At 32.3% G+C, this 14591-nt stretch overlaps 1 protein-coding gene across 4 annotated transcripts in view; it reads right to left on the reverse strand.

Annotated features, from left to right (window-relative positions):
* Positions 1-14591, reverse strand: part of LOC134282785 (uncharacterized) — a 55902-nt gene that overhangs the window by 17169 nt on the left and 24142 nt on the right. The gene's annotated exons all lie outside the window — the stretch shown is intronic.

The following is a 14591-nucleotide window of genomic DNA, read 5'->3' on the forward strand; positions in this document are numbered from 1 at the left end:
CTAAAGGTCAAAATATTAATAACCACAAAAGTCTTGTCACAAAGTTATTAGCAAAGGTTATAGTTTTTGCGGACAAATAGACAGACAGAGAGACAGGCCAGCAGGGCAAAATCTTTAATAATGGGAACACACAATGAATATTGTTGAAGATCGTATATTAGAATGAGTATTTAAAAAAATCTGTCGTTTATCCAATTGTTTAACCTGACTCTCGAAAACTGGTCTACTTATATAAGTTACTACTAAATGAAGACACCGCGCTGCAATGATCGAGAACTCGATTTACTTTTACGTGTTTTATACATTTTTAAAAATCCTATGTCCCTTCATGGTTTTCATACGAAAGCCATGAAGGGGCATGAGGATTTTCAGAAAGTTGTAAAATTAAACCGACATCTCTATTTATACAATCCGTTCTCTCAGATTGACAATCTGTTATAACGAATTACCAATTCGTTCCCTCAAATTACAGACTCCGTTATCTCGGATTGTAATTCGTTCTCTCGATTGAAACAATTCGTTGCCGTGGAATGTTCATCCTTCGCGCGAGGAATACATTTGTTTTTACGGGTTATATATCACCTGGGAAAATAAGTGTCAAACTTTCCGGCAACAATAAAACATAAAAATGCTAACGATGGAATAGCACTTTATTATAAAATAGGTCGGTAGGGTGAATTCTGGAAATCCAAAAATTGCACCCCAACAATCCGAAGCCTAGGAGTTAACTGGTTAACAATGATTCATGTAACATATAAATAATAAAATATAACAATAGCAATTAGCACACTTCAGAGCATGAGTGACAGATGGCTTAGATGGAATAAATCATGACATGTTGAATATATGGATTAAATAATTAATTCCCACATTTGGAGTTACATAGTAATTAGTATAATTAAAGTTTTCAAGTTGTAATTACAGCAAATTAACTTATTAAGAGTATATTTTAAAGTCAGCTAAAACATGTCACTAAAATTGTTTTTATAACAAAAAAAAACACAGTGATAATTCCCTCTCGCTTCGGAAAATGAGACGTCCTCGTCTCAGGAATATCCGGAACTGAAATGCGCAGCACTGGGTTGTTGGTACCAGTAACTCTTGGTAGGTGTTGGTAGCGGAAGAAAATGATGTCTTTTGGTAACACGCTTAGCTGAGTTGAATTTCCCATTTCCGTTGTTCGTTGGTTTTTGATTGCTTTGCAATGTTGATATTCGATTATGGAGGGCGGATGTCACTGTTTGGAGATTTTCACATTTCGTTATTAGTTCACTTATCTTTGTCTTTAAAGTTTTGTTTTCATTCTGTAACGCAGTTAGTTGGGTCGTATGGCCTGTTGATTTGAATAAATTGCAAATATCTTCTGAACTTAGGTCTTGGAATGGTAAAGCTTTTACTAACTGCAACCTATCGTAATAATTCTTTATTCTTTTTTAATCCCTTCGCCGTTTGCTTACGGACTTAGTCTGCAGACAAAGTATGCTCTTCCTTTGCGTCTCCGCAACAGCAACACTCATCGGACTAGATTTGGAAGCAGTCCGAGAAAAACACACACCTGCCGTAGAATCGCATGTTGTTGCTGACTTGTTGTCAGACGATCCTACAGACGGGTTTCCGAGGTTTGTCTTCAAGCAGGCCCGTCCTGACCCCTTGGCTTGATCCTTTTTGATCGTTGAGTGATCGATGGACGCCACTGGAAATGATTTCCTTTGGGAGGAACGGTAAGGTGTTGTTGCAGAAGAAAAACATACTTGCGCATAATGACCAAGTTTTCCGCACACGAAACACTCGGAACGTGTAGCTGGACACGTGAAAAGGTGGTCGTGGAAGTAGGATTTTCCGAACCTACCGCACCGTGGAAAGGATCCTGGTGTCGAGAAAATTCGTGCTGGTCCTGGTGTGATCCAAGGACGCAAAAGACAATGGCGCTGGTAAGATGTTGGGGAGGAGCGGTAAAGTCCTTTTCTCCAGGTTGACATGGTGTTGTTGAAGATACAATGTAGGTTTTCTCGGGGGAACTCGCTTAGTTGATGGTACTCACGATCAAACTGCTACAAATATAAGCAGCAGTCCCGGGTGTTATACCCTTAGGATATCTCCACCAAATTATCACCGGGGAAAATAAGTGTCAAACTTTCCGGCAACAATAAAACATAAAAATGCTAACGATGGAATAGCACTTTATTATAAAATAGGTCGGTAGGGTGAATTCTGGAAATCCAAAAATTGCACCCCAACAACCCGAAGCCTAGGAGTTAACTGGTTAACAATGATTCATGTAACATATAAATAATAAAATATAACAATAGCAATTAGCACAATTCAGAGCATGAGCGACAGATGGCTTAGATGGAATAACTCATGACATGTTGAATAAATTGATTAAATAATTAATTTCCACATTTGGAGTTACATAGTAATTAGTATAATTAAAGTTTTCAAGTTGTAATTACAGTAAATTAACTTATTAAGAGTATATTTTAAAGTCAGCTAAAACATGTCACTAAAATTGATTTTATAAAAAAAAAAAAATCACACCGTGATATTTATCATCAGGTCAAACTGACCCTCTGATATATTTTATAATAAATTGAGTTTTGACTTTTATAAATTAATTCATACATTTTTATTTCATAAAATAATTAATTTCATTTGAGATTTTTAAGAACATGTGTCATTTTCAGCATTCTTTTATCTTAGAAAAACAAGTAACACTTTGACTAGCTTAAAGCCATAAAGTTAAGAAGTTTTGTACATATTCACACATTTTCTGGCGATGTGAAATTCTGATTTATTTACTGACAAATAACATTTACGCAAAGCCAAGCAATTTGATTAAGAAAATCTTTTTAAGTCTACTTCACTCAATTAGTGTCAGTCCATCGGATTAAGGTTCTTTGTTAAGATTGGTATTTTTCTATCTTTCGGGTACAAGGCCCCCGACAGGTAAATATACTGAAAGGAAAAAGAAACGCAGGGTAAACTTTTGAGGTGAATTAAATTTGTTTTTCTTATAATACTTTTTAGTTTTCCTATCTACCTTTTAAAATCATCTTTCAAAAAGATATAACCAAATTCTCACATGATTTTGCCTAATTATTCGTAAGTTATTGAAGCTCAAATGACGATACCCTCCAAAAGTGAAAATCGAAAACTCTCATTATCTTCAATGTCTATCTCGTGCATTTGTCAGAGTCTTATTTCTCCTTTGCATGGAATTTCATCAGAGTGTTTATCTTTCAAATCCTGGCTATATTTAGCATTGGTAACCACGCAAAAAATAAGTCAAACGGCGCGCGCATGCGCCAGTGAGAAGAATACAACCGTAAGTTGACTGGCTCAAAAAACCAAATTGCAGAATTGTTTTCTTTCAAATTTCGTATGAATGTAAAGATTATAATCATTAACTCTATAAATTGCTGTTTTTGTGGTAGTAAGTTGGCGATTTAAGAGATGGCAGGACGAATAACCCGCTCGTAACATGACCCTGTTTCGCGTTACCGTCATCGTCATGGTTGATTGAAAACCACTCCAGACCCACTCTGACAACAGCTAAAACGTTTTATGGGGGAAAATTTACAAGAGACTGCTTAGTAAACCGTTGTTGCCTTTTTCATTAATTAGGCAATTCGAAAAGAAGACCCCATTGAACTTCCGTAAACTGTGCCAAGATTGCAATAAATTCATGATGTTTCTTAATATTGAAAAACGATGTGCATACCTCATATGCATCAAATAATGCAACAAGATTTGTTGACAAACTCGTCGTTATCAAATTGCACGTGTTTTGGGCTTTTTAGCGTTTTCCCTACGTGACGTCATAAATTTTACGGTTGAGTAATTCTAAATACTGATTTTGATGCACGTAACAAAATTTCCCTTCTGACCAATTTTCGTAATTTTCGGTCATGTGGTCAAATTTTTATCGAAAATTATGCTACCCTGCGTTTCTTTTCCCTTTCAGTATAATTGTGTTCGCCTTTGATATGTTTACATTTTACCCTGTATGTGCCTTACCTTGACCAAATCGAAGCCCAGCGCGTAACTGTTGCTGGACACTTCGAAAATAAAAGACGTATATTTTATTTCAACGACTTGGTCATATTTTACAGGTAGGCAATATTTTATATTACTTTTATAATATGCTTTGATTGAATATATGTTTTATATTTCATGATCTCAGGGTAAATGTGTTCAAATTAAATATGTTTTTGTAGCAAATTGATCTAGACCTGTACTTTATGCATTTTGATTTTCTTTGTTCTTGTTAGATTTAGTCATTTACTTAATTTCGAATGTATGTCGTAGATATGCGTAGCTCAATGAATTGAGATATACAAATGTTAACAGATATCGATTGAAAATTATCTATTTTTAGAGCTAAAATTATTTTCTCTAAATTTCTCAGTAACGCCAAATTACAATTTCTATAAAATTATGTACACAGCACTTTTCCGGAAGTTTAGATGTCACATGACCAGTTCTAAATTTATTTTCGCCTTTGTTTACATGGGTTCACTTCCGCCCAAAGTGAAAATGCTTCGGCACAAGAAAAACTCCGTTAAACTCATTCAATAACTTTGTTAACTTTAACGGGATGAAGATGTAAGTTTATAACATTGCATATTTTGATTACAACTGGTACAGATTTTTACTATTATTACGCACTTCCATATTTTATACCTCTTTATGTCAATGCATGTGCATTGATGTTGTGTATGTTTTTATTAGGCATTTGCTTACCCTTTTTGTTTGTTTTTATTTCATAAGTAAAAGTCCAGATTAATTTCCAGTTGTATCTAAATGAAAGTTAGTAACTGTTAAATGAAATTATGAAAATAAGTGAATAAATATGTAAATTGAGATTATGCAATATGACCCTACGTTTATGTCTGCTCCTTCATAACTTATGTACCTCATCATGGCTAAGTAAAGTTCTCTACCATGCAAGTTAATTTTCCCTCATCTTAATTATTACTCAAAATAATTCCCTTTTTATTTGTTTATTAATTGTGTAATATTTGTGCACATGTAAATCATAAGGTTGTTTACATAATGTGGTCATTGAATAATTTTAATTACCTGTTGCATTATTTTTAATTGTGCAAAGACTCATTGTTTATAATCTTGTGTTTTATTATGTCATTTATATTATGCAATACTTTACTTTTGCTGGACACTTCGAAAATAAAAGACGTATATTTTATTTCAACGACTTGGTCATATTTTACAGATTGTTAACAACACCCCAAATTTCAAGATGACATATACATTCCTTCCATTATTCAATTGCATGCACCATTAGCTTGTCTTCCAGCTGCGTAGTGCCCTTATTCATTTTTTCTCTTAGATATGGTAATGTATTTAATGAATAGAATATAGAATATTACACACTCTACATGTCATTAGATACATGTACTACAAGCCTAACTAAGAAAATTATACGAACATTTTTCAAATATATATTCTAGTACTTATATTTCATGTATTTGTAAAAGTAAAATCTGAAATTTTGGTGGTATTTTAGAATCATGGGAAGCCCTGATAAGAGTAAACATGGGTCCTGTGTAATTATTTTTTAAGTTAATCTACATTGACTGGCTTAATTTAAAATATTATGGAACGGGCGGTTGTTTAAACTAAATAGAACGCATTGGTTGATACAAGGGAATAAATTTTCCCAGCCCCAATTGAAATAAGAGAGAACAGATTGTCGAGTTAAAAAAGGAGGGAACGAATTGATAATCCGTGGGAAAGGATTGTATAATTCGAGATCTCAAATTAAATTTTTATTTTTTTGAAATATCGACGTGTCCCTTCATGTCTTTCATACTTTCGTACTCCTCAGCTTTTCAGCAGATTTTTGTCGTGACATCTATTAAAAAAATCTACATAATGTTGAACTTCTTAAAATACGTTGGATTCTGTAATGTTAATTTCTATATTCACTTAATATCCCATGATTAAAATCCATGTCAAAAATATTAAGTGGGGGAAATACATGTATACGTATTTTATAACAGACGGCTTTTTAAAAGAAAAAGACCAAAGAATGGATGTACTTAACGCCCCATTTAGTGTACTATACCAAGCTGTAAATGAAGTGAATCCAAAATATTTTACAAGCAATAGAAAGAGCTCCATATTACGGAAGCGTATTAGTGCCACTTGGACACTTCACTTTTTTTAAAATTTCTAAACGTTAATCTGTAAATTTTATACTTTAAAGTGTAAATTTTACACATTAATTTTTAAATTTTATACTTTAAAGTGTGAATTTTACACTTTAAAATGTAAAATTTACACTTAAATCTGTAAAATTTAAAGTGTAAATTTTACACTTTAAAGTGTAAATTTTACACTTTAATCTGTAAATTTTACACTTTCATATGTAAATTTTACACTTTAATGTGTAAATTTTACACTTTAATCTGTAAATTTTACTCTTTATTTGTTTATTCACATAGTCAATTTAGCAAATTCATGCATCCTAACACATTTTAAAGCCAACAGACCGTTAATCATGCAAGATAATATTTGATTCTGATTTTCTATTTCACAATAAATGCAAATGATAAGCAAGTTAGTACCGGTATTACTGATACAAGTAAAACTTTTCTTAGAATATAAATGAAGAGCATATCAAACATACATGTACATATTCTTGATGAATGTGATATTGATTGATTTTGGAACGGCAATGAATTTTATATATTTTGATTCAATGACGTTTCTTTAATGCTACGTTAAAAAATGACCGTAATATTAATATATCATTTCATCATGAACATAGAACCTTAAATGTGTAATATTAATCTGAACTGCAAATGAAAAAAATCTTTGAGATATTTATTTTTACTGTTCATTACACTATAGTAAAACTAAACAAACACATGTATATATACTGAAACAAAAGCAGATCCCTGATTTCTTATGCTGGGGAAAATCACGAGTCCCATGAGGAAAAAGTCCATCCTTGTTTATCATATACTAATAAACATGTACGAGTACATGTAAAATAAAAATATGCAAACAATTGTAAACATCACAGTTTAATACTTTTTTCAATTTTCAGAGGTAAAACATCACAAATCGACCGTTCGATCATAACCGATAACAGTTTAGGTTGTTCAAAATACAGTGTAAATTTTACAGATTAAAGTGTAAAATTTACACTTTAACGTGCAAAATCTACAGATTAAAGTGTAAAATTTACAGATTAAAGTGTAAATTTTACAGATTAAAGTGTAAATTTTACACTTTAAAGTGTGAAATTTACACTTTAAAGTGTAAAATTTACAATTAAAGTGTAAATTTTATAGATTAAAGTGTAAAATTTATAGATAAAGTGTAAAATTTACACTTTAAAGTGTTAAATTTACAGATTTAAGTGTAAATTTTACAGATTGAAGTGTAAATTTTACAGATTAAATTGTAAAATTTACACTTTAAAGTGTAAAATTTACAGATTAAAGTGTAGAAATTTAAAAAAAGTGAAGTGTCCAAGTGGCACTAATACGCTTCCGTAATATATACTTGGTTACATAACGTAAAACATTCGTACAAACCCCTGTTGCTATGAATCGAAATTGAAGCAACGAAACATTAGTGTTGCATTCCGGAATTTGATATGTACCCGGAGTGGTTTTTCGGACACTCAATCAATATTAATAGGAGGCGGAGGTATAATCGATAGGCGTCATTGTAGATACTCTCTCTCTCTCTCTCTCTCTCTCTCTCTCTCTCTCTCTCTCTCTCTCTCTCTCTCTCTCTCTCTCTCTCTCTCTCTCTCTCTCTTCAAACTCGAATTCGTGTTTTATACATTTACATGTACGAAAGCCCAGAAATCTCATTGGATGTTATCATTTTTTTTAAATGTGAAGAAACGCAAGATTAAAACATTTAATTTGCTAAATTCTTAAAACGGCAACCAAACACGCTCAAAGGCATGATTGAGACCAAGGTCAGGTTGGAGAATACAATGTAACAGTCTTCATGACAAAAGGGGTCCAAATGATCCAAATAAATATAGACACGAGGGTTGTAGGTAAATTTCGTGGACAAGCTAAAAATTTGATATAAGTTGCGTCATTGATATTTATTATAGGCATCTTTCTAATCCTTTACAAAATGTGAATTGAAAAATGTAAAAATTTTATTCAATTTCAGATGTTTAATTACAATTATGGCTTCATAATTAGACTTGGAATGGAGACCCGGAGCACCAAAAATTTTTAATTAAAAAATCATTCATCACTTATAAATTTCATTTGTATTTCATGAAATTTTGGGTAAATCTGGAAGAATTTTACATTTTGAGGTTGACAGAAGTTGTCACGTCAAACCTGCAAAATTTGAACGTTCAAAAATTCAAAATTGCTGAAAAATGAAAATTAGAAGATATTAAGATAGGATTGGAATTGTTAAAAAAAAAGACGTTTTCGGAATAGGGTGAACAGTGATAAAATTCTGCATAGACATCGGAAAAACATCTACAGAGAACAATACATTCTGTAAACAATCGGGAAACATAGTAAAAGAAGTTGTTCACTTGTATTTATGTGGCATATAATATTTTCGGACGCAATGAACAGTTTATAAGATGACATGCGAGGAGGAAAACCATGATTCCGAGATTAAAGTGCTGTAAAAAATGAATTTTGAACGTGATTATGACTTTGCCGTATTTCCGTACATAAAATCGTCTTTACACGGACAGAGGTTGGATGATTGCAGGATATGAAACAGGCATTGTTAAATATTTTTTACGTATGAAACTTGAACATTTTGTGCACATTTTTATGACTGGTTAAAACGACATCAGAAATGTATTGAGGTGACTATGTGCTCGTATTTAGCTTTTGACGTCGGGTAACGTCAAAAATTTTCCTTTTAGTGCTCCAGATATGGGTGTGTTTCTTTTTTGTATCTGATAAAAATATAACTATTTGTTCTGTTTTTGTTGAAAACTTGCATATTTATAAAATGATTGATTGATTGGATATTGTTTAACGTCCCTTTCGAGAATTTTTCACTCATATGGAGACGTCACCGTATGTCGCTGAAGGGCTTCAAATTTTGACCTTTACTCGGCACTCAGGGCCATTGAGCAGTGGGGGATCTTTGTCGTGCCAACGCCTGCCGCTGACACGGGGCCTCGGCTTTTAAGGTCTCATCCGAAGGACCCGCAACTTTCACTTCAAAGTACCGAGCGCATGGCGAAGGAACAGTTGACCCGTTTTATCGACTTAAGTCAGTCGCGGCCGAGATTTGAACGCACAAGCTCCCGATCACGAAGCGAGCGCTCTACCGACTGAGCTACCGTGAAAATGAAACATGAATTTAATGAAAATAATAGTTGCATATATTTTGTTACTGTTTGTCAGTAATTATCAATGTTTTCCACGGACTTTACGGACAACCCTTGTATATCACATTGATTAGTTGCCTAGGTAAACTTTATAGGCCTACATGAAGAAAGATATGGTGATAACGAACACGGACCTCCTAAACATCAGAGGTGGCATCAATTTCCATAAAACAATCACAAATGATCGTGAAATAACGGAAAAGTCAATTCAGTGCATAAATAATGGACTAACAATTGGTATGAAAAACGTCAGTCAGCATTTGACTCAATGATAAATTGTATTTGCTGACAAGGTCATGTAGACCATGCCGAAATGATGGCTTTAAAAGAGACTGCTGATATTCTTGTTTTATCAACTTGCTTGTCAATAATTTACTCGTTTTAGAAATTGTTCACACCCGCCGTGTGCTGAGATATATACATGTATATTGCTGTGAAATAACGATAGAAAAAAAATCCGTACACGTAACAAAACTTCAGTGTTCACTTTAATACATAAAAAACTTTATAATGGATTAACAAATGGTCAACAATTATAGAAAGAAAAAATATCACGATGAAATCCAATGTTCCGTGACAGCTTAAAAACAATAAATTGACTTTGCAACCGTGTTTTGTGATAAATTGATCATTATCAAATTATAAAAACTGGTTTCACTAAAAAACACAAAACATCGGCAAAATCACCATTGGTGAAATATTGATATCGACCATATTTGCAACGTTTTTCATTTTTATTTTAGTGCTTAACTGTACTTGATATTACTTTTAAAAATTATTAAACAGTATTAAAACCCATTTAAACACATTTTTCTATAGACTGTGCTCATTTTTATCACCAATTTATCACAATTTAAAAGTTTTTATCACACTTGCTTCTTCAACACAAGGTTAAGAGAATTTAGTGTCCTGAAAAAATCTTAGAAACATGGAAACAAACCATTTCAATCTTACGAAAATGATAAGAAATAGGTGCTCGTGGCAGTCTTATATCAGCTCAAGCAGTCTGAATTATCCTTAAAGCGGCGCACTTACGTGCTAAACACTCAAGAATATTGACCAAAAGGTACTTGTGTGACGACACTGTCAACTGATTGAACACATATATACACAATTCCAATGGTTTGGAAAGATCTATGCAGGTGGTGATCAGGGGTACATGGTATTCAACAATAAAGATTGTCTTGTAGTAATTAGAGCGAGTAGTGGGTCGTACTCCATCGAGGTTTTTTTTGTGTGAATTTTCATTTTGAGGGTATATCATTTCCTTGACACTTTGCTTAAAATTCGGACAAGATACCTACATGAAATTTACGCAGTATCGAACTTAATTATGCATCATTAACCAAGAGTTAAAGAAATTATTTATTATTTGCATTTGTTCTTTAAAACTTCTTAGAAGTTTGGTTCAGTGTATTATATAACTTGGTTTTTAGGTTTCTATTAACGTCTTTTTCAAGTAAAATATCCAAGTATGAAACAGATGTGTCAGTCTCGTGTTATCTTTTATCTCAAGCTCTCCTGGATATATCGTATCGACGTAGGATTGGCAATTACCATTGTTAATTGACACTACGTCGTCGATATATCTGAAGGTCGAGTTGAAGGCCACAGCAAGTGTTTTCTTCTTTTCACGCGTAAGATTTTGCATAAATTCTGCTTCATATGAATACAAAAATAGGTCTGCTAATAACGGAACGCAATTGGTTCCCATGGGAATTCCGATAGATTTTTGGAAGACCTCGTCTCCAAAAACCACATAGATATTGTCAATCAGAAACTCAAGCATCTTCTTGATGTCAACTTCAGAGTACTTGTGTGTGCAATCAGAATCTTTTTTTAACAAAATAATTGTGCAAATGACCAATGACTAGGTAAGTAAATTTACGAGTTCCATGTTTATTGAAAAAGCAGCTGTCAATGATATCAAAAAGCCTGGATTTTAATTTATCATGGGGAATGGTTGTGTATAAAGTTGAAAAGTCGCAAGTTTTTAAGCTGTTGATTTTGGTAAAATCTTGTGATTTCAAATTGTCCAAAAGTTCTTTTGAATTTTTTAGTATCCACATCTGATTCACACCACTTCTTGAATATATGGTTGCACAGTACTCTTGAAGTTTTTCCTTCACTACTGTCAATATCTTAGTGAGGACATCTATCTTAAATAGTCGTTTAATAAAATGGGATTCGGAAATGCACAGTTAGGTTTTAAACTAGGTTTCTCAACAACTGATGCCATATTTGTTTTACATACAATGATTACCAGACAATTAAGTCGTAAAGGTGGAAGACTAAATTGTTGTTTTATAGACTATAAAAAGCATTTGATTTTATAGATAGGAGCAGACTTCGGGTTAAGATAAGAAAACAGGGCATTGAAGGAAAACTATAAGAAATAATTAAAATCACTATATATCATTGTTAAATTTTTGTGAAAATAGAATTGGTCTAATACAAGGTGAGGTCTTATCACCAATATTGTTCTATCTCTTTGTTAATAATTGTGAATTACATTTTATGAGGAACAAATGTCCGTTTTTGAGTTTAATTGACTAAATATGTTCTTGATTATGTTCGCTGATGATATGATACTAATGCCTGAATCTGCTGATGCACTGCAGAAATTGTTAGACTCTTTATTTTTATGTAATCAAGCATGGAAGTTGAAACATAACACTGAAAAAAATTGTTGTGTTTAGAAATCAAGGAAATGTAAAGATATCAAAAAAATTTATGTTCCAGGGTAAAGAACTGGAGTTTTTTTTAATTTAATTACCTAGGTATGCTGATTAATTACGATGGGAAATTCAGTATCACGCGGAAGTATGTTGCCAATCAAGGTCGGAAAACAGTTTTTGCAATCAGCTCAAGAATGAATAATTACTACGTAAACATAGAAACAAAATGTGCAGTTTTTGATACATATGTGAAAAGTGTTTTATCATATGAAGCTGTAATATGGGGTTTTCACAAGGCCAAAGATGTTGAAAAAATTCATGGTGACTTTTGTAAGAAAATCTTAGGTGTGAAATTATGTACTCCGAACAATATGGTGTATTATGAATTGGGCAAATTACCTCTGTATCTTTCAAGAATACTTCAAATTTTGAAATATTGGAATAAACTTACGAAAACAAACAACTGTATATTGAAAGCATGTTATGAAGAAAGATTTAGAAATAGTGACAAGTGGGTTACTGAAATTAGGAATGAATTTGATACGCTTGGTAATTAAAGTTATCTTTTGTTCCAAAACTTTGATACTCTTAGAGAATTTGTTATAGTTAAGCAAAGATTCTTTGGTGTGTATAGTCAAGAAATCCTGCATAGTATTAAGATGTCTACTAGAGAAAGTTGTATCAACTTAGTATACGCCATCACAGAATTATTTATCAAAACTTATTTAACATGCATACAAAAATGTATCACAAGCTTTAGACTGTCTAGTCATAAATGACGGGTTGAAGAAGGTAGATATGTTGATGAGAATAGAAATAAAAAAATATATGTATATTATGTGACTTGAATAGTGTAGAAGATGAATTCCATTTTATATCAAAATGTCCTGCATATCAAGATCTCAGAATCCAATATATCAAACAGTATTATGTTAAAAAAAACCTAGTGTCTTTAAGCTAATACAATTGCTAAGTGTTCAAATTCTCAAAGAAATGTCTAAATTGGGAAATTTTTGTTCAGTGCAGCACAACGAAGAAAAGATTTATTAAATTGTCTGTAGCTTAAAATAAGTATGTAAATATTTGTTATCTAAATGAAAGATTTGAATACATGTTCAGCTCAACGCACTTTTTAAGCTCACATGGTTTTTCGCACAATTTAAGGCCACGTTGTTGTAATAAAAATTACCATTTTTGAACTGCAGTACAATGACATAACCCTTCGTTATATTACATATATAATGTCAAGCATAAATGTCTTTTAAAATTATTAGAGAGGTTTAGTAAACCAACGTGTACGTGTAGCACCAGAAATCTGTGCAATACGTCATCACTTTTGCTTATGACGAATTTCTACACGTATCCTCTTCCACAGGTTACGTGTAGATTGCCAAGTACACGTAAGTCCAAACTTGTAGCTCACAATTCTTTAACTTTTGTTTATTTTTCAAAAAGTCTGTTTTTTCTAAAGCCTTAATATTTAATGCAAATACCGATTAAAAGAACTGAACGTCACTAATTGATAAATATAAATTTATAGGGAGTTAAAATCACAACATCTAGATTTTCGAAACATGCTTTGACCGATTAAGGATATAAGAACTCTGTACAAACTTCTTCTCATAAGAACATGCATATATTTATGTAAAAAGGTGATATACGTATTAAAATTATTGCTTTTTCGGATGATTTTAAAATGTAAACCACTTTTACATTTAAAACACTTACAAGTACAAGTACAGGTTATACTTTGCTAAACAAGAAAAAAAAATGTTAACGTGTACGTGTAATTCTAACTTGTACTTTACACGTACAAGTGAGCTTGCTAAACCTCTCTACTATTTTAAGTTTCCAAAGTGAATGTTTTAAAGGGAAATGTATAAATAAATGTTTCGACTATACGATTCTACCGTAGGTTTATACAAATTGTATAAAACGAACTTTCCTTGATACCATGTAGTTGAAAATTTTAAATTTTCTTCTTCAAGGTGAGTATTTTTAAAAACTCTTATTTAATTTACAATACTCCTCTTGGTTTTGTCGAAATGTAGCACCAAAAAGGGATAACATTGCAGAAGGAAACCACACTAAAGGGTAGGATAATGAAGTATTGTTTATTTTTTCAATAGTAAATTCCTTCTGTGAAAAGGAAAATTCTTCTGCATTTACGGTTTGAAACGTTAAAATTTTGCATTGAGATGAATCTCTCATGATTCTAGATTTTAGAAGTTGACTCTGAAAAATCCCACCTTATTAACATTGAAAGCAGTCAAACAGATGAAAAATATTATTACCACCCCGAGTTAAAGAGTCAAAATGTACAGAAAATACAACTTATGTAGTAGCTGTATTATACCCATGTCTACGTTTCTGTCAAGAGCTATCGCTTTCAAAAGAACGGATAAAAAGACAGCTGCGATTGACAAGAAACCAAAAAAATTCAAATGAGAATAGTTGTTATTTTTCAGCCATGAATATTTCAAAGTTCTACCAATTGATTTGTGTGAATTATGTTTCAGTAAATGAAATAAAAATCCAATTAT

The sequence above is a fragment of the Saccostrea cucullata genome, unplaced genomic scaffold (genome assembly GCF_032062105.1).
Source record: "Saccostrea cucullata isolate Sc308-1 unplaced genomic scaffold, CSIRO_AGI_Scuc_v1 ctg3407, whole genome shotgun sequence".
In the NCBI taxonomy this organism is placed as follows: Eukaryota; Metazoa; Mollusca; class Bivalvia; order Ostreida; family Ostreidae; genus Saccostrea; species Saccostrea cuccullata.